Raw genomic sequence first — 25,710 nt, 5'->3', positions numbered from 1 at the left:
AGGATTTTGGAGAAAATATATACCACTATATTTATTTGTTGATATCAACTTGCAAACAAACATTTTGAAATGAAATTTGAAATTCATTTTGAATTTAGAGGGAGTTTGAGAAAATTTCAAGATTTGAATTTTTGGGATGCTACAAATCTACCCCACTTAAAAGGAATCTCGTCCTCGAGATTCAACTTAGAAGGGTTATGGGTATAGATTTACTTCAGCTACATATCTTCACTTTGCAGACTCTTCGAGGATATGGAACTTCAACAAAATCTGGCCTTTCAGGAGCATCCGGTTGCTGATTGCAAGCGCTGATTCTGGCTACTCAAAGATCATCTTCAGGCTTCTAGCTTTCGCTTGGCAGCTAGCTTATTGAGGAAGCATCGATGCCAACACACAAACCTTTCTCTTGCAAACTCCCTCATGGATTCCTTCCTTGATTAGTCTTCTGGTGCTTCATCAACAAAACTTGGGTGACCACTTCTCATCCAGAAACTTATATGCTTTGATGATCTGGTCCTCCACAAGCTTGCTACAAGTCTTCTTCTTTTTCTCCACAGCAGGAACCTTACTGGAATACTACCCCACTTAAAAAGAATGAGGGTAGAACTCTTGAATCTTGGGGATTTGAACTCCTTGAAGTACCACATAACAAGGGTGTTATGGGTCCTTCTGCTGCTGTTGCTGCTTGAGCTGACTGCGGAGGGATGACTGGCACAGGGTTGATTCTGGGAGAACCTTCTTCTTATCTTCTCTTCACTATCTTCTTTTCTCTTCTCACTTTTCACTGCCTCTTTCTTTCTCTTTGCTCTTGCCACTGGAGGAGTCTATCGAAGAGTATTACTATCATACACTGGAGGAAACCAAAGACTATGAACCATGTGCAACAGTCTTCAACCCAAGAATCACCAAGCATTGTGATCCTAGGGGCGAGGGAGTGGAAAATGGAGTTGCTTGCGATTTGACAGGGGGGATTTATCTGGAGTGTGCTTTGCTTTGAGCGAGATGGGAGTTGAGGGAGCTGGGGGGGGTTATAAGCGAGCGGGGGTGCTCGGGGGGTGTGGAGTGGTAGTAATGGAGCAGGTGACACGAGGCAGCAGGCGCGACATGGGGAGGGGGGCCTGTTGTCGGCGACGATGGCGGTGGGTGCGCTGCAAAAGGGGGCGTGGGTGGCGGTGGGGGTGCGCATGGAGGCGGGCACGCGTGCGGGGGGCACGGGTGAGTGGTGGGGTCAATGACCCTGATGTTTGTGGTCTCTGGTTCCAAGAATCTTTGCCTCTCTGTATGGTAATAACTCCTTCTATCCTCTTTTTCTGTTTACTTTGACTCAGGGGCAGTGCTTTGATTCTCACGGTCGGTCCTTTTGACTGAGCGGTTAGACTGGGTTCTTCTGTAGCTGGTTCCAGGCTTCAAGGGTAAGCTTCCCGGTATCTTCTTGGGTAAGGCACTTTTCTCTTAAGATGGGTTAAGATGAGAATGGAAGCATAAGATGAGGATTAGATCTAATTTGTGATCTATGTTTTTTAGAGAAAACCTTTCTTAAAAAAAAAGAAAACACACAAGCTCAGCAAAGATAAGCACAAACAAATCAAATGTTTTGAATAAGGGAAGAATAGAGTTTTCCAAAGCACGAACTACTCAGATTCGGGGGCTAAGCATTACTACTATTGCTTGGCTCCTGAATTGAGAACTATGCTAAATGCAACTTATGAGCACTAACGTTAAAGCATCACATATGCACTCAAAAGAGGAGAAAACATCAAGCGAAATTCATTTTGAAATGCCCTAGGGGGCCACACAATTAGAGTTTTGCAAAACACGAGTCTACACGATTACCTCTCATACATGCAGGGCTCTAGCTAAAGTGAAGAAAAACTTCACTACCCAATGCATGCAGAGGACTGGGCATAACTAACTTCAGACCAGGCAGCTTCTCTTCTGGCAAGGCTGGCGCACAACTTCAATCTGAGACATCTCCTGGATGGGTCAAGAGGGAGCTGATGTTGATGACTTCTTCTGGAGGTAACTGAGATGGCAAGACGGGGTCGAACTCTTCTTCAAGCGGGGCTGGCTCTTGTAGCTCCTCAGAGTGCGGCGGTGCTGGCGGGGTGCTTGCAGCTTCTTCCTTGGCTTCAAGGGATGGTGCTGGAATCTTCTTCATGGTGAGGGGCTCACACAACTCCGACGGGGGATCTTGGGAGGACTCGGGGTGCTCTTGCTTATCCATAGCCTGAGGGAAGACTGGAATTCCTTCCAAGACTATGGCTCCTTCCGGTAGTTCCCAAGCCTTCTTCTCTCCTCTGATAGAGACCGGGTGACCTTCAAGAATCTGGGGGTCTTCAGCTTTGATGGGTTGAACAGGGTTGGATGGAGCGGGCTCTTGGATCTGCAGGGCTCTACGTTGGTTATGGGTGACCAAGTAGGCCTCCATCAACTTCTGGACGTGCTCATCCTCGGCTTGCTTCAGGGCTTCAACAGCAATGACTTCACGACTCTCCAAGGCAGTTGCACGGGCTTGAGCTGTGGTGAGATCCACATGCAACTGACGGTTGCGCTTCTCTGCATCTTCTGCTCGGGCAATCATCTGACGGTGGTGCCGAGCCAAGAAATCATATTGTGCATCCAGGGTGAGCAGGTATGCGGTGAGGTACATGACTGTGGGGTCGTCCTCAAGCAGTTGTTGCCCTTCCAATGCACGCATCCTGGCCATCCAAGCAGGACGGTCTCTCTGAAAGGGCGGAAAGAATCTGAGCGGGGTGTCGGCCACTTCTTCTTCATAGATCTGACACAGGGCCCTCAATGCCTTGCGAGCGACGACTTGGCAGGTGTCTTTGAATCTGTGCCCAGCAGCAGTGCCACTCCATTCCACATGGTGTGGACTGGACCCAATGTATACAGTCACGACACACTTCTCTGTGCCATGCTCGATGAATTCACGACCATCATACTCTGGCTGGCTCCTGATTCCGAGGCGAACCGTGCATGCTTTCAACAACTTGGGGAAACCATCTTCATTCTGGCAAAAGCTGGTTTGGCAGCGGACCTCCATCTGACTTCTAAGAGAAGGAAAGGGGGAAAACATTTTTGAAATGAAGGGATGAGAGCAAGAATTTTTTTTAAGAAAATAGTTTGGACTCAAAAACTTTTGGATCGGGCTAAGGGTTACGTCCTGCGGCCAACCTAACAGCTCTGATACCACCTGAAGCGTCCCCAATCCTCTGGGACTCAAATGTGATACAATTACTAGTCCCAGGAGGCTAGTAAACACATTTATACATCAGATGATACCAAATCTGCTTAAACGAGACAAACCTACAAAGGTGGCAAACAACTTTAAGAGTTGGTCCACAACTCGGGACATATCATCAGAGTGGGGCTGAAGCAGCCCGATATACGCAGCGAAGCAAATCAGCGGTCCAACAGCCACAGGCAAGGTTGGGAACAGTCGTAACTCTTACCCGATCTCCTTTTTCTGAAAAACAACAAATAAGCAAGGGTGAGTACAAACGTACTCAGCAGCCCACCTTCACCCGCGGAATGGGGAAATCAGATATAATGCATGGAATATGTGGAGCTCAGGATATTTGCAGAAACAACAATATTTTATGCAGGGTTGTTTTTGAAAAACATTTTGTATTTTGCAAAGCGCATCCTCTCTAAAAGGAGCAGGAAGTTTTTCAGTATTATAACAAAATCCCCTGGACTAAACCATCTAGGTATCTCAGCAGTTCCCACTGGTTTTTATTTTCAAAAACAGCTACTGGACTTCCCGTCCACCATAGCTCACGGCTCAACCGCCGAACCTTTTTAAAAACCACTTTTCAAAAGCATCTCTTTTTTTTAAAACAAAACATTAATTGCCATACCATACCAGACTCGTCCATTCCTGTGGACACAGACTATTCGAATAGGTTTTCAAACTCTGCGCAGAGGGGTACACTTTACCCACTAGTTCGGCTCTGCGATCCCATGGCCAATGAGACCCGAATCCGACTCTCTTTCTTTCCCCGCACGTCCTAACCTTAACGGTTATCCGGAAGGAGTCAGGCCACCACCATGTCCAAACCGGACAAAACTTTCCCCCTCCTTATCCTCCCGGTGCTCCCCAGCCTTCATAACCCTGGGGTTGGACCGTACGAGTTCAGATTGAGTGACTGTCCACACAGTCTCGAGTGGTTGTACTTATCATGAGTACGGTAGTGAAAGATGACAAACCGGTCCTTATACGAGGGGACAATCCTTCTGCTCACGCCTAAACCAGCTGAGCCATCACCTTAGGCCCTCCCCTAAACCAGGGAGTCCCTTATCATCCCACTCACAAGGTGATAAGGGTGAAAACCCTTCATCATACACATTCTGAAAAGCATTTTCTTTTGAAAACTCACACCCTTTCTCAAATCATTTGTAACAAATATATTAAGGATTGATTGTGGCAAGCGGCTTGGGTGGCCATAATAACTTGTCTCAAAATCATATCATGCATAAAATAACAGGCTGAGGGTTGTGGTTGAACAATCATAGGTAATTTATGCATCAAAGGGATCCAGTGAGCTTGTCGTGCTTATCCGGCGAAGGGGGAAGGAGAGCTCGCGGAACTGGCTTCTGGCTCCACCGCCTGGCGTAGACTTGTAGATCTGGCCTCCACGAGACGGCACGAACGCTCCGATAACTATGCAACATGAACAAGCAAACATACAAACAAGCAAGTATACCAACAAATATTTAGTATAGTGGTCAGAATGGTGATACATGGATGGGTAGAGTCTTGAGTAGAATATGTGTCATGTGGTGTTGAGATACTACTAGTGGTGGAGCGGAGGTGCTTACCAGGAGGGTGGACTGGAGGCGAAGCGACACTATGCGTGTAGCTGGCAGAGCGGAGTAACTGAGTGGGTGGGGTGTTTGCCTTGGCTGAGGGTGTTGAGTGTGTGTGGAGAGGGAGAGGGTAGCTGGGTGTATTTATAGCTGAGTGTAGGTGGTATAGCACAGTAAAGTTCACTGTTGGTGAGAATAGTGACGAATGAATCGTTTGACTTAGTATGAACAGGAGAGTTATAGGCAGAATATGGGACAAGAGTATTTTGGGAGTTTTCTGGAATATGGACCAGGCTTAAGGGATGACATGGTTGGATAGGGAATAGTTTGATAAGAATTTAGAAACGAGAATTATTGGAATCTGAGTTGGGAGCCTGGTTCGAAGGAATCTCAAAGTTAAGCGTGCTCAACTTGGAGAAACCTGGGATGGGTGACCAGATGGGAAGTTCCCTACTGGAAGGAAAATCACAGTCACCGGAGTTCGTATGACTGGAATATGGGTCTGGCTGGTCTTAGGTGGACTGGACAACATGATGTATGAGTAGTTGAATTTTGGGGTGATCGGCTAATCGATGAATAGTAACGATGAATAGTGACGACGAAAAAGTTACTAGATATCATCGATGAGTAGTAAAGATGATGAATAGTAACGATGATGAATAGTAACACTGAATAGTAGCGATGGTGAATAGTAACGGTGAATAGTGATGGTGAATAGTCGTATGAACGAACGATGAACGATGAATAGGAACTATGAACGAACGATGAATACGAACTATGAACAAACGGACGAACGATCGAATGATCGGACGAACGAACGATCGGAATTTCGGCAGCATAACGGCAGGACAAAGATTATCTAGAAGAACGATGAATAGGGACCATGAACGAACGATGAATATGAACTATGAACGAATGATGAACGATCGAATGATCGATCGAACAAACGATCAGAATTTCGGCAGCATAACGGTAGGAAAAAGATTATTTGGACGAACAAACGGACGAACGATCGAACGATCGGACGAACGGACGAACGAACCATGAACGATCGGATGAACGATCGAACGATCGGACGAACGAACGAACAAACTAAGAACAGGGGATGAACGATCGAAGAACGATCGAACGATCCTTGTGCTAGTGTGTGCTTGTGTGGAACATGGAGTGGGTGTGTGTGTGGGGGGGGAAGAGAGTTGCCATGAAATGGCTTGGGGTGGGATGAGAGGATTAGTGGGAGATTAACATGTATTTGTCTTGTATAAGTGAGATTAGCTTGTAGAGCTCACCATATGACACTGGAGGCATACGTATATGTATGAGCATGAGGAAAGTTATGAAGAAAATATTTATAGGGACTTGAAAAATGATTCTGAAGGTATTTCTTAGGAAGAAAATACTTGGAGATATATCGGTGGAATATTTGGACAGTATTTCTGGAAAGAACTTGAAGGGGATTACTCAGGAAATATCTGGACGGTATTTCTTGAAAGAATTTGAGGGGGGGTCACTAAGGAAATATTTGTAGGATATTTTGAGGAGGATTTTGGAGAAAATATATACCACTATATTTATTTGTTGATATCAACTTGCAAACAAACATTTTGAAATGAAATTTGAAATTCATTTTGAATTTAGAGGGAGTTTGAGAAAATTTCAAGATTTGAATTTTTGGGATGCTACACATCCTCAAACCAGTGGGCAGACTGAGAGGGTGAATCAAATACTTGAGGACATGTTGCGAGCTTGTGCTCTAGAATTTCCACAGAAATGGGATGAATTCTTTCCATTGGCGGAGTTCTCGTACAATAATAGCTATCAAGAAAGCATCAAAATGGCACCCTTTGAAGCTTTGTACGGGCGACGGTGTCGTACTCCGTTAAACTGGTCTGAGCCAGGTGAAAGAAGTTTCTTCAGGCCAGATATGGTAAAGGAGACAGAAGAAAAGTCCAACGAATAATTCATAATTTGAAAGAAGCCCAAGCTCGACAGAAGAGTTATGCAGACAAGCGACGTCAACCCTTACACTTTCAAGTTGAAGATTATGTCTACCTGAAAGTTTCACCAATGAAGGGTGTATCACGTTTCGGAGTAAAGGGGAAGCTTGCACCTCGATACATTGGTCCTTTTCCTGTCCTTGAAAGATATGGACCAGTGGCATACCAACTCCAGTTACCCGAAACATTGTTTGTTGTACATAATGTGTTCCATGTGTCTCAATTAAAGAAGTGTCTTCGGGTTCCCGATCGAACCATTGAAATAACGGATGTTGCCTTAGAACCAGACTTGACATATTCAGAGCACCCTATTCGAGTCTTGGATCAAAAGGACAGAATTACCCGAAGGAAATCTCTCAAGTTTTACAAGATACTATGGAACCAACATACGGAAGATGAAGCTACTTGGGAAACTCAAGACTTTTTAGATAAGAATTTCCCAGGCTTTTTGGCTTCGTGTAAATTGTGAAAGTATGTGCACTTGTTGTAATAAAGGAGTGAACCCCATACCACCCCTTCCTTGTACAAAAAATAAGGAAATAAAGATATGTCATGTTTCCTTTTCCATTACTTGCCCTAGGACTTTTAATCTCGGGACGAGATTCTTTTATGGGGGGAAGGATGTAACACCCCTGGTGTTACTATCACTAAAATTTGAGAATCACATCATAAGCATTGGCATATCATGTGATTGTTACACTTAGAATGCATTCACTAGGCAAAAATTTCAAATAAGTTGTATTGATGTGACATTTCATGGGTGAAACCCTAGGATACAGTACTTAACCCTAAACTGGACTCAGAAGAGTAAATAAAACCTAATAAGAGAAAACTTCAAAACTCATTAGTAATGGTCATAAAATGTCACCATGAATAGATTTAAGTCGCATCCAAACCTGAGAAGTGCCAAAAACCCTAAATAGACCCCTGAAAAACCCTTGACTGAAACCCTAGGGAATTATATGCAAATATTGCCTACTTTTGGACCTAAGTGCAAAAACCATGGTGTTAAGGTACCCCAAGTCATATGGTTCACATGTTTGAAGATTTACAAGTCAAAGGATGTGAATTGGACTTATTTGCAAAAAGCCACTCCATTTCCCTCACATGATTAAGTCTGAATTCCAGTAATTTGGACCATCTTTGGGGCTTTATATTTCTCAATCCATGAAGATTCTGTCCTAAATTAATGCATCAAGATGATAGAGCTACTATAGGAGAACAACTTTGCTATAGGAATTAAGCTTTGGTGTCATGAGAAATTTGAAGATAAATAGATCCAAAGTCGGGCTGTCAGGCAACCCTAGGTCTAAATTTTCAGAAATCAGTGAAGTTGGATGCACTTTGAGCTCGATTTTGAGTAAGATCCTGTGACTATTTGATGGCGAACAATGTTACAAAGTTAAAGCTGGTCTATGAGGCTATAACTTTGATGTGGACCTATGATCAAGTCACTACATAAAAATCAGAGCAAACCTCTCTGCCATTCGCTCTGTCAGGCTGACTGAAGAAGTTCACAATGGTACAGTAACGAAAATATCAGCAGATTCAGATCCCCTGGACGCCGACGAGGTGATTCGTGCTCGCTTTGGCCCGAATAACACCCTAGGGTAGAAAGATCTTCACCGCTGTTGAGTATGGGCACGGTTCCGGCTGGCCACCGCACCCCCTTTCTGCTTTGCGACCGGTTCAGATAATTCACCGGAGTTGGCCGCCCGCCGACCGAACGGCACGTGCCTCGGCAATTACCACGTCGCAGTCGCTCGTGTTAGGCATGCCCGACGATCGCCGGTGAGCCTGCCACGGTGAAAGCCACTAATCACCACGCCAGTGACTCAGCTCCCCTCCCGACCGCCAGCACAATTTGTCCAAATTGAACGCCACCGCTCACGGACTCTATAAATTGAGCACGCCATGAGCTCCGTAGGGTAGTCACGCATCCAAAGCACCAGCAATTGCCTCCAATTGTTCACCAGAGACCACTGATTGCTCATTTCCCCCAAACTATGTTTCCGCCACCGTGAAAGAGGCCTCGCCGTGGCCAGCTCGATTCAGGTCCGATGTTGCCCTCTGCTTTCTTGTTTCAACACCCTTACTTGCTCCTGGTACTCACTGACCCATTCAATTTAGCTAGACGATCCTAGATCATCGGGAACACGTTAGTTTGGCCGTTGATCACACGGTCACCGTGGACAGGGCGTGTTAGTGCGCCATTAGTGAAATTAGTTGAGGGGAAACCCTCGTTAGGGCTTGAATTCGGTCTCTGCCAAAGTAGAGCACCGGTCATCGAGTGATTCATCTGGTATCCGCTCGCCGGAGCTAGGTTCTATGCTGTTCGCCATCGTGGACTTCGGGCGGTGAAGAAATAGAACTTGGGGGATGTTTCTTGTAACACCCACTTTGTAATTTGCTAGAAATAATACCAATAGAGAAACAATTTCTCTTTATGTGAGTTTGATCGGTATGCATCATCTTATGTGAACATCATGCCCAAAAACAATTAATAAAAATATATACTACCAAATTATGCATCATGCTCGATTTTCTTTTGTGTGCATATTGTGGCAAAAAAATAAAATACTAATGTGACAAGGAATATATTAAAAGTCCAAAGTGGAATTTAAAAGGAATTCTGGAATTTAGAAAAGAGAGAGAGAAATATTGGCCAATGACAAATAAAATCCTTAGATAAATAAATTCATTTCACCATGGCAATTTTTGAATCATACCTTCAAACAGTTGAGTACAAATTCGTCACAAAATTTGAAAACCAAAGTTTGGATTTCAAAATAAAAAGAAAGCAACAGCAAAAGAAAAAAAGGGAGTGAACTCCACCTGGGCTGCGGAAACTCATCTTTGGGCCACCTGAAGAAGTCTCCCGCGCAGCCCACCACCGATCTCCGGCACCGACGTGTGGGCCAACTGGGACAGGCGCGCGCATGCCGTGCTCACTGGAGTGCGGGCCCCACGTGTCTGTCTCAGTCGCACGCGCCCACCATCGCTCGACGCTGACGACCGGGACCCACTGACCGGCGCTGTTCTTCTCCACCGATTTCGGACGTTCGGTTGCCGCCGCCGCGAGATCCTTGGTCAGCTGGCGCAACCGCTAGGCGGACTCGGCGCCCGCACAACGCGGCTAATAAATGGCGAGCCGTAGCCCCTCTCGCCCCTTACCCTCCAGTAAGAGAAGCCTGACGTGTTCGCCGTAGTGGGAGAGATCGAGACTGAGCGTGGTGAGCCGCCTCGGGAAATCGCCGCCAATAGCTCCGCTTGGGGGTGTTCGCGCGGTCGAGGGGTGTCGTTCGTGCAACAGGATCACATAGAGCTCGACGTGGGCGGAGGTGGGCGGCCTCGGCGACTTCAATTGCTCGCCATTGCTGCAGCTTCACCGAGCGTCGTGGGCAGCCTCGTCTTCGACCCCACCGTCGGTAAGAACCGACCTATAGTGTTCAGAATGTATTCCGCATCGCATAGCAAGTCACAGATCTGTGAATGGCGCCGTAGTGTCGATTTGGCCTGGTTTCCGGCAATGGCGCCGCCGTGCTCCGGCTGGCGTGCCGCGGCTCGGTCGAGTTGGCTTGGGGGAGACAATCTCCTAGCCGTTGGATGACCAGCGACGGCCAAGATTAGAAGATCACGCACCTCTTCGCGCGATCGATTAGAACCGTAGATCCGCGATCCGATGATTACGAATCAATCTCGGGTATTTTGAATCCGAGCCGTAGGTTTAGGATCCAACGGTTGCTGTCGCACACCGGTTCATAACTCGCGCCAATCTAATCTGGCGCGTAGGCACTAGATCGGGCAGTCCAGATTAAAGGATACCCTTTCGCTCTGGCATTTAGCATAAGAAACCCTGTAATTATTAGGAATGAACCCGCGGTCCTGGGACCCTGTTCGCTGAGTCTTGGTGATCTTGCGGGTTAGCCCCTGGATTTTCCAGGAATTGAGGCCTAGTCCAGAGCTATTTTAATTTGATTAAATGAATTGGGAATTTGATTTTTAATATGAAAATAAACCCTATAACTTGTGAAATTCATACTTGCTCCAAATTAACCCATTCCACTTTCTAAATTTTTGTAATTTTATTCTTTATCACTTATAGCCTCTGTTATGTCATGAAAACAGTAAGAAAATTTAGTCTCTCACTTAATCTATTCTAAACACATAAAACCTTTGAAAATCCATAACTTAAAATCTATAACTCGAAAAATTATGATTCCTGTTCCTAGGATTTTATTTTAATGTGTAGATTATTACTGTGTATTTTGTTTATATGTTTGGTGTAATGTTAATTTTCCTATATATTGTGCTTGTTTGTATTGTGGCGAGTAGAAGAGCCCGTGACTGAGGATCCTGGTGAGCAGCAGATAGAAGTAGCTGAGCAGGAGCTCATTGAAGGCAAGTTGTGCCCTTGACCACTTTTTACCCAATAATGTTCTTTAATATCATTTATCCATGCATAGGTTAATTTTGATGGGACCCAATAGGTCACCCTAGATTGTTTATCTCATTACCTTGTTTACCCCTAAATCACTTGGGTAGTTTGCTATTGCTTTACATGGTTTTGGGATAATCATTTATTATATCTATGTTCCAATTATTCTTGTTATTCTATTTATGTTCATGTTAAGATCATTAATGTTAATTGGAACATAGAGCTTAACTTGAGAACCACGTGCCACCACAAGGGTTTAATGGGACGCCCTTGGCTGACTAATTAGGAAAGCTAGTGGAAGACTACCTTACCCGAAAGGGGCAAGGGCAGTAGGGGAGTGGTCAGTGTAGGGAGGTCCTTGGTTGATTTTGCTGCGATGGCGGTCAGACAAGAACCCTGCATTGGAGCTTCCTATAAACTGTAGCGGGTTTTCGGAAGCTAGTGGAACTTTGTAAAGGCCTCGTAGTGTTGCCCTGCCGCGCTTCCTAGGTAGAGGTGTATGGGATTCGCGACCCCTTGGCAGATGGGTAGCATGACTTGTGGGTAAAGGGTACAACCTCTGCAGAGTGTAAAACTGGTATACTAGCCGAGCTCACGGTCATGAGCAGCTTAGGACTCTCTGATGATTAAATTATGGAACTTAAATTCAATTTTGTCATTTGCATATGCATGGGTTTATTATTAATTTGTTCTATTACTTTACTTAAGGTTTGGTATTTACTTACATCTAGTAATTGCTAATAAAATTTTGACCAACATTAAAAGCAATGCTCAGCTTTAACCATTCTCTTTGATAAGCCTTACACTCCATGAGCTCCCACCTTTGATGAGTTCATGTCACATTATTCCCCACGACTTGTTGAGCGATGAACGTATGTGAGCTCACTCTTGCTGTCTCACACCCCCCACAGGAGAAGAGCAGGTGGTTCAGGAGGAGCCACAAGGCGAGGAGTATGATCTGATCTAGGTGGTGTTTCTCAGTTGACATTGGCGCCGACGATCCTTAGTTCGTTTTATCTTTATTTCTTTATTTTGTAATAAGTCTTCCGCTATGTAATAAATACTCTGATGTTTTATGACATTTATCTCTATACACTCTGTTATTATATATGTTGTCTTCTTGGCGCATGTATGAGATGCACCTGGCTTTGTTCCTTAAAGCCGGGTGTGACAGAAGTGGTATCAGAGCAAATGTTGACTGTAGGACGAAACCTAGATAGAAATGGACATGTCCTTTCCTACTTACCTTACTCTGACTCATTCTATACTCATCTCATCTTGATCTTGTCTCACCTTTTGATGTTCTACTCTGATCATTCTTACCTCCTCTATTCTAAGACAAGATGGGTTTCACACCTTGGAATCCTACCACTATGATCTTTTAAGAGATAGGGAACCCAAGACAAAATTTAAAACTATTTTCTTTATTTAAAAAAAAGATTGGTTGATTGTGCTGATGATAAATGCCTGATTTGCTTCTTTGATTGATTGAATTATTATAGATGGACATCTTAGCATGTACCACCATAAGGTATTGAATTAGCTATGGTAGGTAAGATATTAATCCGCTTAGCTAATAAAATCCCCCAAAGTAACCTGATTTGTAAATACCTGCCTTGTCTACTATTCTCTTACCATATGTATCTAACTCAGATGGTCAATACCAGGCAGGGTGGTGGAATTGATTTACCTCCCAATCGACACACTCGGAGGATATTTAGACAACCCCAACCACAACCAGTCGGGATGGATCCTCCACCACCACCTCCACCGGCAGGAGTTGACCCACTGGTTGCAGCTCAGATGAGGATGATGCAACAGATGGCGGACACTATGGTAGATATGCGTGCTCAGATGCAGCAGGAACGCCAGGAGATGCGCCAAGAGCGGGAGGATATACGTCGAGAGCTGCGCCAAGAACGAGAAGAGATACGTCAGGAAAGGAGGGCGCAACAACAGCAGCTGCAACAGCAAATGCAACAGCAACAGCAACAAGTACCACTGCCTCCACCACCACCACCAGTTCCACCCCGAGACAAGCATAGAGAGTTCATGAGTCATAAGCCACCTACATTTGCAAGCTCACCTGATCCACTAGACGCGGATGATTGGCTGAAGTCCGTTGAAAAGATGTTGAATATTGCACAGTGCACGGACCGGGAGAAGGTTTTATATGCTTCTGGACGTCTGACAGGTCCAGCTGCTGACTGGTGGGATTCTTATACTGCTGCCCACGATGCTGCTGATACTATTACTTGGGCAGAGTTCAGTACACAGTTCAGAAACTACCATATTCCAGCTGGTATGATAAAGATCAAGAAGAAGGAGTTTCTGTCATTGAAGCAAGGCAACATGCTAGTCAGCGAGTACAGAGACAAATTTATTCAGCTGTCAAGATATGCTCCGGAGGAAGTTGCTGAGGATGAAAGAAAGCAGGAGCACTTTATTGAAGGACTTAATGGACCCCTACAGTATGCACTGGTTGCACACACTTTTCCATCATTTCAGAGGCTGCTTGATAAGGCCCTGGCTATTGAACACAAACGTGTTCAGCTGGGAGATTTGAAGAGAAAGGCTATATCTCAAGGACAAGGAAGCAGCAGTGTGCGTCCTCGCTACAGTTCACCACAGGGTACACCGACTCGACCTGGAGGACCACGCCCAGTTCAGCAATCACCACTGAGGACTCCACCTCCTCGACAGGCTACCCCTACTGGCACCCCGACGAAGTTTTCAGGACAGAGTCCAGGCACTACTTGTTTCAAGTGTGGGAAGGCTGGTCACTATGCAAATGTCTGCCCACAGAGGATTGCTACTACTCCAGTTCAGAACAGGCAGCAAACTCCAGGATCTGGCAAGGGATATTCTATTGCCAAAGTTAATCAAGTCAGCGTTGATGCTACCCCGGATGGTGGGGACCTCGTAATTGGTATGTTTTATGTTAATGCAATTCCTGCAACCATATTATTTGATTCTGGTGCTACACATTCATTCATGTCTGCTAGATATGCCAACACAAATGAAATACCACTGCTAAATATGAGAAAACCCATGATAGTAATTACACCTAAAGGGCCTGTTGAGGCGAATCAAATGACACGTAGATTGACATTGACCATTATGGGTAGAGAGTTTGGAGCTACTGCTATAATACTAGAGTCAAGCAGTATAGATCTGATCCTTGGTATGTCATGGCTAAGAAAGGCAAAGGCCGTTATAGCATGTGGTAGAGGTACCGTAGAACTCACTACCACTAAAGGAGAAAGATTTCAAGTTAATATTGCAGTAACCTCCTCACCCATGCGTGCAATGTTCTTTATGCCCGAGGAGTTTGTTGGTGACAACATCCGGGTGGTTAGAGATTTTCCGGATGTCTTTCCAGAGGAGTTACCAGGGATGCCACCTGATAGAGAAGTTGAGTTTTTTATTGATCTCTTACCTGGAACCGCCTCTATTTCTAAACGACCATATAGGATGTCCGTAGAGGAGTTGAAGGAACTAAAGAAGCAGTTAACTGAGTTACAAGAGGCTGGGTACATTCGTCCGAGTTCCTCACCTTGGGGAGCACCGGTACTGTTTGTACAGAAGAAGGATGGATCGCAGCGGATGTGTGTGGATTATAGATCCCTTAATGATGTTACGGTGAAGAACAAGTATCCGTTGCCCCGTATTGAGGATTTATTTGATCAGATGAGAGGTGCAAAGGTATTCTCGAAGATTGATCTCCGATCGGGTTACCATCAGATGAGGATTAGACCATCGGATATTCCCAAGACAGCATTCTCGACTCGATATGGATTATATGAGTTCACAGTTATGTCGTTTGGATTGACCAATGCCCCAGCTTATTTTATGAACTTGATGAATAAGGTGTTTATGGAGTATCTGGACAGATTTGTTGTGGTATTCATCGACGATATTCTTATCTATTCTAAGAGTGATAGTGATCACGAGGAACATCTGAGATTGGTGCTGCAGAAGCTACGAGATAACCAGTTATATGCCAAGTTTAGCAAGTGCGAGTTTTGGATTGGCAAGGTGCCATTTCTTGGTCATATCATTTCTAATGGAGGAATATCAGTGGATCTTGCTAAGGTTAAGGAGATAATGGAGTGGAGAGTACCCACTACAGTTACGGAGATTCGGAGTTTCTTGGGACTTGCTGGATATTATCGGAGATTTATTGAAGGATTTTCTAAGATTGCCAAACCTATGACTTCGCTTTTGGAGAAAGGAAAAGAATTTAAGTGGGACGAGAAGTGCCAAGACAGCTTTGAGCAATTGAAAAAGAGGTTGATGTCGCCACCCGTATTGGTTATGCCAGACCTACAGGAAGGATTTGACATTTATTGTGATGCATGTGGCCAAGGATTGGGATGTGTGCTTATGCAAGAAGGACATGTGATCGCCTACGCGTCTCATCAATTACGGAAACATGAATTGAACTACCCCACTCATGACTTGGAATTGGCAGCCGTTGTGCATGCGCTTCAGATTTGGAGACACTACATTATGGGAACCAAGTGTCAAGTATATACGGATCATAAGAGTCTGAAGTATATATTCACTCAGAAGGATCTCAACCTTAGGCAACGCCGTTGGTTGGAGCTTATTAAGGATTATGATTTGGAAATTCACTATCACCCGGGTAAGGCAAATTTGGTTGCAGATGCCTTGAGTCGCAAGGAGCATGTTCATTCAGCTATTGTTACCCAGCTACCTGATGAGATTGTTGAGGATTTCAGGAGACTTAACCTGGGGATAGTTGCTCATACTGAAGGAGTTACTATTGATGTGGAACCTACTTTGGAGCAAGAGATCCGCAAAGGACAAATGGGTGATGCTAAAATACAAGAGATTAAGGATCTGATTACTGAAGGTCGAGGTCCGGAATTCATGGAAGATGAGCAAGGCACAATATGGTTTAAGGATCGGATATGTGTTCCTGAAATTGAAAGCCTTCGAGAGACTATTTTAAAGGAGGCCCATGATTCGGATTATTCTATTCATCATGGTAGTACTAAGATGTATCAGGATTTGAAGCGGAAGTATTGGTGGTATGGATTGAAGAGAGATGTAGCTGCATATGTGGCTATGTGCGATGTATGTCAAAGGATTAAGGCTGAACATCAGAGGCCAGCTGGACTATTGCATCCACTAAAGATACCCGAGTGGAAATGGGAAGAGATTGGTATGGATTTTATCACTGGATTGCCTCGCACCCAGAAAGGATATGATGCTATATGGGTGATTGTGGATAGATTGACTAAAGTGGCTCACTTTATTCCTGTCAAGACTACTTATAAAGGTTCTCAACTAGCAGAGTTACATATGGCTCGGATTGTGTCTCTACACGGTGTACCGGAGAAGATCGATTTGGATAGAGGATCGCAGTTCACCTCCAGACTTTGGAAAAGTTTTCATGAGAATTTGGATACGAATTTGAAGTTTAGTTTGGCCTACCATCCTCAGACTGATGGACAGACTGAAAGGACTAATCAAGTATTGGAAGATATGTTGAGTGCTTGTGCACTTCAGCATGGAGGAAGTTGGGATAAAAGTCTACCGTATGCTGAGTTCTCATATAATAATAGTTATCAGGCCAGTCTGAAGATGTCACCTTTTGAAGCTTTATATGGGAGAAAGTGCAGGACTCCTTTGTATTGGGATCAGACTGGAGAAAGACAGTTCTTTGGGCCTGAACTGATTCAAGAAGCAGAAGAACAAGTCCGTATAATTCGAGAGAATTTGAGGGTGGCTCAAACCAGGCAAAAGAGCTATGCTGATAATAGAAGAAGACCACTGGAATTTGAAGAAGGAGATTATGTGTATCTCAAGGTGTCACCACTTCGTGGTATGAGGAGATTCAAAGTCAAGGGCAAATTGTCCCCTCGCTATATTGGACCATTCTTGATCTTTAAGCGAGTTGGGGAGATGGCATACCAACTCGAGTTACCGGATGGTCTATCGGATGTGCATAATGTGTTCCACGTATCTCAACTGAAGAAGTGTCTCCGTGTTCCTGAGGAACCGTTACCAATGGAAGAGCTTAGTGTTCAGGGTGATTTGACTTACACGGAGTACCCGATCAAGATTTTAGATACTTTGACTCGAGTTACAAGAAATAAGGTGATAAAGATGTGCAAAGTCCAATGGAGTCACCACGGTGAAGATGAAGCAACTTGGGAAAGAGAAGAAGAGCTTCGCATAGATTTTCCCCACCTTTTCTCTAGTTCTTCTTAAATCTCGAGGACGATATTATTTTTAAGGGGGGTAGGATTTGTAACACCCACTTTGTAATTTGCTAGAAATAATACCAATAGAGAAACAATTTCTCTTTATGTGAGTTTGATCGGTATGCATCATCTTATGTGAACATCATGCCCAAAAACAATTAATAAAAATATATACTACCAAATTATGCATCATGCTCGATTTTCTTTTGTGTGCATATTGTGGCAAAAAAATAAAATACTAATGTGACAAGGAATATATTAAAAGTCCAAAGTGGAATTTAAAAGGAATTCTGGAATTTAGAAAAGAGAGAGAGAAATATTGGCCAATGACAAATAAAATCCTTAGATAAATAAATTCATTTCACCATGGCAATTTTTGAATCATACCTTCAAACAGTTGAGTACAAATTCGTCACAAAATTTGAAAACCAAAGTTTGGATTTCAAAATAAAAAGAAAGCAACAGCAAAAGAAAAAAAGGGAGTGAACTCCACCTGGGCTGCGGAAACTCATCTTTGGGCCACCTGAAGAAGTCTCCCGCGCAGCCCACCACCGATCTCCGGCACCGACGTGTGGGCCAACTGGGACAGGCGCGCGCATGCCGTGCTCACTGGAGTGCGGGCCCCACGTGTCTGTCTCAGTCGCACGCGCCCACCATCGCTCGACGCTGACGACCGGGACCCACTGACCGGCGCTGTTCTTCTCCACCGATTTCGGACGTTCGGTTGCCGCCGCCGCGAGATCCTTGGTCAGCTGGCGCAACCGCTAGGCGGACTCGGCGCCCGCACAACGCGGCTAATAAATGGCGAGCCGTAGCCCCTCTCGCCCCTTACCCTCCAGTAAGAGAAGCCTGACGTGTTCGCCGTAGTGGGAGAGATCGAGACTGAGCGTGGTGAGCCGCCTCGGGAAATCGCCGCCAATAGCTCCGCTTGGGGGTGTTCGCGCGGTTGAGGGGTGTCGTTCGTGCAACAGGATCACATAGAGCTCGACGTGGGCGGAGGTGGGCGGCCTCGGCGACTTCAATTGCTCGCCATTGCTGCAGCTTCACCGAGCGTCGTGGGCAGCCTCGTCTTCGACCCCACCGTCGGTAAGAACCGACCTATAGTGTTCAGAATGTATTCCGCATCGCATAGCAAGTCACAGATCTGTGAATGGCGCCGTAGTGTCGATTTGGCCAGGTTTCCGGCAATGGCGCCGCCGTGCTCCGGCTGGCGTGCCGCGGCTCGGTCGAGTTGGCTTGGGGGAGACAATCTCCTAGCCGTTGGATGACCAGCGACGGCCAAGATTAGAAGATCACGCACCTCTTCGCGCGATCGATTAGAACCGTAGATCCGCGATCCGATGATTACGAATCAATCTCGGGTATTTTGAATCTGAGCCGTAGGTTTAGGATCCAACGGTTGCTGTCGCACACCGGTTCATAACTCGCGCCAATCTAATCTGGCGCGTAGGCACTAGATCGGGCAGTCCAGATTAAAGGATACCCTTTCGCTCTGGCATTTAGCATAAGAAACCCTGTAATTATTAGGAATGAACCCGCGGTCCTGGGACCCTGTTCGCTGAGTCTTGGTGATCTTGCGGGTTAGCCCCTGGATTTTCCAGGAATTGAGGCCTAGTCCAGAGCTATTTTAATTTGATTAAATGAATTGGGAATTTGATTTTTAATATGAAAATAAACCCTATGACTTGTGAAATTCATACTTGCTCCAAATTAACCCATTCCACTTTCTAAATTTTTGTAATTTTATTCTTTATCACTTATAGCCTCTGTTATGTCATGAAAACAGTAAGAAAATTTAGTCTCTCACTTAATCTATTCTAAACACATAAAACCTTTGAAAATCCATAACTTAAAATCTATAACTCGAAAAATTATGATTCCTGTTCCTAGGATTTTATTTTAATGTGTAGATTATTACTGTGTATTTTGTTTATATGTTTGGTGTAATGTTAATTTTCCTATATACTGTGCTTGTTTGTATTGTGGCGAGTAGAAGAGCTCGTGACTGAGGATCCTGGTGAGCAGCAGATAGAAGTAGCTGAGCAGGAGCTCATTGAAGGCAAGTTGTGCCCTTGACCACTTTTTACCCAATAATGTTCTTTAATATCATTTATCCATGCATAGGTTAATTTTGATGGGACCCAATAGGTCACCCTAGATTGTTTATCTCATTACCTTGTTTACCCCTGAATCACTTGGGTAGTTTGCTATTGCTTTACATGGTTTTGGGATAATCATTTATTATATCTATGTTCCAATTATTCTTGTTATTCTATTTATGTTCATGTTAAGATCATTAATGTTAATTGGAACATAGAGCTTAACTTGAGAACCACGTGCCACCACAAGGGTTTAATGGGACGCCCTTGGCTGACTAATTAGGAAAGCTAGTGGAAGACTACCTTACCCGAAAGGGGCAAGGGCAGTAGGGGAGTGGTCAGTGTAGGGAGGTCCTTGGTTGATTTTGCTGCGATGGCGGTCAGACAAGAACCCTGCATTGGAGCTTCCTATAAACTGTAGCGGGTTTTCGGAAGCTAGTGGAACTTTGTAAAGGCCTCGTAGTGTTGCCCTGCTGCGCTTCCTAGGTAGAGGTGTATGGGATTCGCGACCCCTTGGCAGATGGGTAGCATGACTTGTGGGTAAAGGGTACAACCTCTGCAGAGTGTAAAACTGGTATACTAGCCGAGCTCACGGTCATGAGCAGCTCAGGACTCTCTGATGATTAAATTATGGAACTTAAATTCAATTTTGTCATTTGCATATGCATGGGTTTATTATTAATTTGTTCTATTACTTTACTTAAGGTTTGGTATTTACTTACATCTAGTAATTGCTAATAAAATTTTGACCAACATTAAAAGCAATGCTCAGCTTTAACCATTCTCTTTGATAAGCCTTACACTCCATGAGCTCCCACCTTTGATGAGTTCATGTCACATTATTCCCCACGACTTGTTGAGCGATGAACGTATGTGAGCTCACTCTTGCTGTCTCACACCCCCCCCACAGGAGAAGAGCAGGTGGTTCAGGAGGAGCCACAAGGCGAGGAGTATGATCTGATCTAGGTGGTGTTTCTCAGTTGACATTGGCGCCGACGATCCTTAGTTCGTTTTATCTTTATTTCTTTATTTTGTAATAAGTCTTCCGCTATGTAATAAATACTCTGATGTTTTATGACATTTATCTCTATACACTCTGTTATTATATATGTTGTCTTCTTGGCGCATGTATGAGATGCACCTGGCTTTGTTCCTTAAAGCCGGGTGTGACATTTCTGTAAAGTGTCAGTGACTCTAGGAATAGTACTGCGACCTCGCTTCAGGTTATTCAAAACGATGGGGGCCTATTCGCAAAGTCAGTACCGCGGGCGCGGGCGCGCGCGTTTCCGCCTGTAGTTGGGCCGACTTGGGCCAGTTCCGGTCCAGAACTGTTCATGTCTTTTTCTTTTTCTTTTTCTGTCAGGGTTTAGGAATTTCTAGAAAATTGAAGAAAAATGCTAAAAATACTAGACCAATTTTACTAGGATCCTAATTTTCCATAGTATTTCATAAAAATAGTTTCATAATTTTTAGTTCTAATAAGGAATTTTGGGGCATTTAAAATAGCCAAAATCCATACTTCTAGAATTTTAGGGAATACTTAATAATTCCAAAATTCACCAAACTTTTTAGGTAAACTCTAAATAATATTTAGAAGCCCTGGGTACGGTTTGGTATGATTTGGACCATGTTTGATGCTTAGAACCCAAAACCCTAACCCCTGCCCTACGAACTTCACTATAGACTCCGAAAACCCTAGTTTCCCGGAGATCCGTGAAGGAAAGTTATACTCAAGACATTAGATAATAAAATTTTATCTTTGCATTTTCATGAGCATCACATGAGCATTCATGATTATATATGGTTATATCTAGAAAACGAGGAGGAAATAGAAGTTGAAGAAGCGAGGACTTCACCACCACCACCTGAAGAACCTCAGGCAGGAAACTGCTTTTACTTTGATATCTGTGGAGCAGAACCTAATTCACCAGTAACACAAGGCAATCCCCGGTGCATTTGCCACCTCCTTGTTATTTTGAAATCTTTCTCACTTACTTGATGCATTAGGTGATAGGAGTTGTGTGCTAAACCAGTTGCTGCATTTCCTTCCTTGGATTTGATTACTTCTCCTTAATCCCTGATTTACAAAAAGGTTTTTCTTATGCTTAGCTTTGCTCTAGAAAACAAAATGTTTTGTTTTCACAAAAGATGATGCTTCAAAGTGGGTGGGATGTTTTCAAAAATAAAACTTGATGGTGGATCCATCATGGCCATGATGGGTTCAACATTGGAAAAGATGTACCTCTGCCAGGTACCAAACTTTGGATTTGAAATGATAAAGCGGAGACCGGGCGGGTGACTTGCACGAGAAGAGAGCCTTGGTGTAGTGTCTCCGTCTGAGTCGATTAAGGACCTTCTCGATGTAGGCTTGCTGACTGAGGACCCTTTAACTGGTCACATGCCTCATCATGGGTAAGCTTTGCCTCGGGCAGACTAATACCAGAATAAGATAACACGCAATGGGAGTGGAGAGATGGCGAGGTTAGCGTGTACCCTCCGTGGCAAGAGGCTGGACGGTGGTGTATCTGTGCTCTCGGTTGGCGTGAACCTGATCTGGTCTTAAGAACCCCGGTGGCGAGTTGACATATGCAAGGGTTAAGTGCTACATATATCGTGTGATTGGAGATCCCCAGCTGAGTATTAATCGATTCGGATCGCTGTAACTTCACGGACATGAAGACTTGGTCACTTCCCTACACGTAGCAATCCAGTGAAGATGAAGGGTTGTTAAGAAATTGGCTAGTATAGGTCAAGTGCTTGAACTAGGGTAGAAAGAACTCTAGAGGCAGGTAACTTTACTTAACTTGACAAGTAAAACTGGATTTTTAAGGATCCATTATTAGTAAGCATTTCTGCAAACAGAGTCATTGATTATTGAAAAGCCATACCTTGATCCCCAAAGGCCAGCATATCCTTGAGAGTCTTTTATTTTGATGGATAAGACTTGGGAAAGTACACTTTGTACTCAGGGCTTTGTCCCATGTTGTTTTAGGTGAAGAAGCAGCAAACTTTTGTTGCTTCTGTTCCAAGGTGGTACCAAAAGAAGAAAATCAAGACTGAAGCTGCGGGAGTAAAGGCCCTCCGTTAAGAAAAACTTTTTACTGTTTATCGGGAGTGGTTTTTGCCTCCCAGGTTATGTAATAATAATACTCAGCACTATTATATTTGTTCTGGTCTGTAATAAATACTACTCTCTCTTACTTTTAAATAAAGTAAGTTACTGTAACTGCTTCCGCATTTTCGTACCACCGATGTATTGTAATGTCTACGTGACGGGTGAAACGCTCTTGGGCAAGGTAAGAAATTCATATACCGAACTTGTCAAGTGATCAGGTGCACCTGCAGGGTTGTCTCAGGTCCGTTGGACAAGGACAGCTGTAGGTGGGCCTAATGACTTGGGAGGTTCCGTCACATCTGTGACCTTATTGATGGAGATCAACCTTCAATTTTAAAAGGAATCACCAAAAATATTAAGGATCAACTATAATTCTAAGTGTCAATGGAGTTATTGGACACTTAGAGTAGTGATATGATCATTATTTTCCTTTAGCCATACTATAAAAGGGCATGAGATGGGTAATCTAATTTAGGCGAGTCTAGTTAGGTGTGGTAGTGTGCACTTGTGAAATCTAGTGTTAGGTAAACCCAAGAGAGCCCACAAAATGTTTGAAAGAAAACCCAACTCAAACACACAATTGAAAAGAGCAAGTTGGTTAGTCTGCGGTACACTAGATGTGTCCAGTGCTTCACCATATGTATCACCGGATGGAAGAGTGTCATCTAGTGTTTCAGAGTTACCCAGCATGTCATGTGTACATCGAGTATGGTGCACTAGACAGGGCACCTAGAGAGCTCGCGAAGAGTGTCCTTAGACAGTTACACTAATCGACGTCTTCATTGTGCCATCGGACAAAGCATTAGAAAAGTACACCATAGAGCATGTAAAATGTGTCGAGAGGTCGAGTACTCACTAGATGTGTTAAGTATGCCACTGGACATGACACCAAACATGGTTCTAAGAGAGGTCTGCGACTATGCATTCGAGGACTATACTCACTGAATGGGACCAATGCGACACTGGTGCTAACACTAAATGCCATGTGCACTAACGACTAGTTTATAAACTAGCCATTACAGAGGCACCAACGTGTTCGATGCAGCGGAAAAGTTGGCACTAGTCACGCTCGATGTCCCAAAACTATTGAGCGGGTTTATAATGGCTAGTACCATCCCTTGGGCTATTACTCAGCTTCATGAGAGGTATTGATCCTTTCAATAGCTAAAGCATCCACTTGAGAGTGAGGAAGACCCTTTTGCATAGCGGGAAGACTAGAGAAGTGATAATCGTGCGATTAGTGACCTAATTAGTGCATAGAGAGTGACATGTGTGCAACCATCGCCCTCATTAGACTTAGCATGGTCAAGTGAGTCTAATGCTAGTTAATCTTGGTGATCGGTGCTACCTATATGACTAGTGACAATTGGGAGTGTGGTGATCATAGAGAGCTTGTGGTTGGCCTGACTCGGGACTTGCATATGGTTGTAAGGGGTTCACCATGCAGGAGCACTGAAGAACCAGCTTGTAGTGAACACTTGGTCTTTGCATCGACCAAGAGAGAGTGACACCTATGCATAGACCAAGGGAGAGTGTCGACTCTCCAAGACCTTAGAAAAATATCGATGAACCTTCTAACCTTGCTTTATTGTACACATTTATATTTAAGCAATTTATTTTAAGCATTTATCTTCCTAGAAATGTTATGATAGTATATGGTTAGAAACTAGGTGCAACATTCTTCGAGGTTGTTTGGTTACAGGGCTAAATTTTAGCCCCTATCACATTAGATGTTTGATACAAGTTAGAACTATTAAATATAGTCTAATTACAACACTAATTATATAGATAAGAATTAAATGACAAAACGAATCTATTAAACCTACATTACATTTGCTAATTATGAATTAGTTAGGCTTAAAGAATTTGTCTTTGCGTTTAGTCTTTAGTTGTGTAATTAGTTTTATAACTAGACTATATTTAATACTTGTAATAGGCATTCAAACATCCAACGTGACACGAGCTAAACTTTAGTCCCTAGAACCAAATACTCCCTTCGTCACATATTAGGGACTCGAGTGAAGTTGGACTTCTGTTTAGGATTTAACTTACACAAAAGATTATAGAAAAGTCTAATTCACCCCATTTAAATATTGTGATCCTTTTAATTTTCATTTGAAGTCACCTTAGTGTCAGGATAGATACAACTTTGTCCAGATATTGTTGGTCACTTGTTTTCGATTGTTGTAAACCAAGAACAAGGCAACACATTTGTTAAACGTTAAAGACCCTTGTCCCTCGAAACATTATTCCCCTTCGGGTATAACGAATCTCGAACGAAGGTCATGAAGAACAGGTTTTCATCATTCACAAATATAAAAACATAATTACAAAGGTAATATCATGCCATTTTTTCATTTCGTATCGAATGTACAAACATATCAAGATACACATTTCATTGTTACCTTCGACTTGCTAGAAGATAAAGGCGTGAATGCAGTTATAATCCAGCGTGAACAGTACGAGGATACTGTTCACCTATTTATAGACAATCGTATAGCTTCGTACAATATTACATTCATATCCTCAAAGATTATGTACAAGGTTTACAAATGTCATAGGGACAATTTTGTCATTTGCACCTAGCAGTTTGAATCAACACCTTCTTCCTACGTCACCTTCCCTCGTCATCGTAATGAAGCATGCTTTCCCCTCGTCATCGTAACGAAGCTTGCTTCATCGCACTTCCATTGATCAAAACCGAAGCTTTCTGATACCAAAGCTCCTGTAACACTTAATAATATGTCAAAAACAAGTAGTTAGTCGTGTTTTTTAGACCTTCGGAAGACCAAGGTCCCAACAGATATATATCTAATATTTTAGGACTGGTGACTTATAATGAAAAGTTATAGTTACCGAGATCTTAATTTTTATATCTATTTTATCTACACCCATTATATAAAATAAAGTCAAGACTTTTTAAGTACGATTTGCAAAAAAAAAGAAATCTTTACCTATTAAAATAGAGAAAATAGGAAGACTCCTCCCGTTTTAAAATACCTATAGTTTTTAA

Source organism: Zea mays, chromosome 3 (genome assembly GCF_902167145.1).
Source record: "Zea mays cultivar B73 chromosome 3, Zm-B73-REFERENCE-NAM-5.0, whole genome shotgun sequence".
NCBI lineage: Eukaryota > Viridiplantae > Streptophyta > Magnoliopsida > Poales > Poaceae > Zea > Zea mays.
The sequence above is the reverse complement of the archived record's forward strand: the minus strand, read 5'-3'. Positions refer to the sequence as shown.